The following is a 1,755-nucleotide window of genomic DNA, read 5'->3' as shown; positions in this document are numbered from 1 at the left end:
TTATCTTGTCATTTCTTCCATTTGCTTTAGCTACTCCCCATTCAAGGCCAAGTTTCAGAGTCTCTTCAGACATCCATTTTGGTCTTTTCTTCCCTTCCTGTCTTTTTAATGACCTTTTGCTTTCTTCATGGATGATGTTCTTGATGTCATCCCACAGTTCCTCTGGTTTTGGTCATTGGTGTTCAATGCATCAAATCTATTCTTTAGATGGTTTCTAAATTCAGAAGGGATATAAGCAAGGTCATATTTTGGCTCTCTTGGACTTCTTTTAATTGTCTTCATCTTCAACTTGAGCTTGCATGTCACCAGTTGATGGTCTGTTCCACAGTCAGCTCCTGGCCTTGTTTTGGCTGGAGATATTGAGTTTTTTCCATCTCCTCTTGCCATAGATGTAGTTGATGTGATTCCTGTGTACTCCATGTGGCTAAGTCCACATTTATAGCCATCATTTATGTTGTTAAATAAAGGTATTTGTAACGAATGAGTCATTGGTCTTGCAGAATTCTATCATGTGATCTCCTGCATCTTTTCTACCACCAAGGCCATATTTTCCAACTATTGGTGATTCTTCTTTGTTTCCAACTTTTGCATTCCAATCACTGGTAATAATCAACTCATCTTGATTGCACGTTTGGACAAATCAGACTGCAGAAGTTGGTAAAAATCTTCAAATTCCTTATCTTTATCTTTGGTGGTTGGTGCATATATTTGAATAATAGTAGTATTAACTGGTCTTCCTTGTAGGCATATGGATATTATCCTATCACTGACAGCATTGTACTACAGTAAAGTTCTTGCTATTTTCTTTGGATGATGAACATCATGCTATTCCTCTTCAATTCATCACTCCTGGCACAGTAGATCATATATGGTTGTCTGATTCAAAATGGCCAAAATAAGTCCATTTCAGCTCACTAATGCCTAGAATATCGATCTCATTTCATTTCTGACAACTTGCAATTTTCCTGGATTCATACTTCATACATTCTATGTTCCAATTATTAATGGATGTTTGCATCTGTTTCTTCCCATTTTGTCATGCTACATTGGCAAATGGAGCTCCTGAAAGCTTGTATTCCATCCATGTCATGAAGGTTGGCTCTATTGTAAAGAGGCAGCTCTGCCCCAGTCATATTTTGAGTGCCTTCTGACCTGAGTTGCTCATCTTCTAGTACTATATCAGACAGTGTTTCAGGGCTATTCATAAAGTTTTCCAGTAATATATCAGACAGTGTTTCACTGCTATTCACAAGGTTTTCACTGGCCAATTCTTTGAGAAGTGGATGGTCCCTTCCTTCTTCTGAGTCTGTCTTAGTCTGGAAGCTCCTCTAAAACCTGTCCACCATGGGTGACCCTGCTGGTATTTGAAATACCACTGGCATAGCCTCCAGCCACAGAGAAACATACAGCCCACCACAGTACAAACTGACAGATGAGTAGTGGAATAAGAGAATTCAAATGAAGGTTATGCAGAGAAATACATATGGATTTGATCTATAAGGTTTGGCAATGCTTTTCAAAGATGGAGAATAAGTAGGGGAGCAGAGCAGATTATATTACCTTAGGTTAAATCTTTGACAAATGCCAAAGTAATCAGTTAAAAGCTAATTTAAGGTTTTTATAATTTTTCATAATTCATAATATACACATATTTTTAAGTGCTTACTAGATACCCAGAATTTTGCTTGGGACTTAGTGAAAATTATTTTATTTTAAAGATGGAAACAACCTAGTTGCTCATCAGCAGAAGAATGG

The sequence above is a fragment of the Orycteropus afer genome, unplaced genomic scaffold, assembly GCF_000298275.1.
Source record: "Orycteropus afer afer isolate SDZICR_OR568_19922 unplaced genomic scaffold, OryAfe1.0 scaffold00172, whole genome shotgun sequence".
Lineage (NCBI taxonomy): Eukaryota > Metazoa > Chordata > Mammalia > Tubulidentata > Orycteropodidae > Orycteropus > Orycteropus afer.
This window is presented reverse-complemented; position numbering follows the sequence as displayed.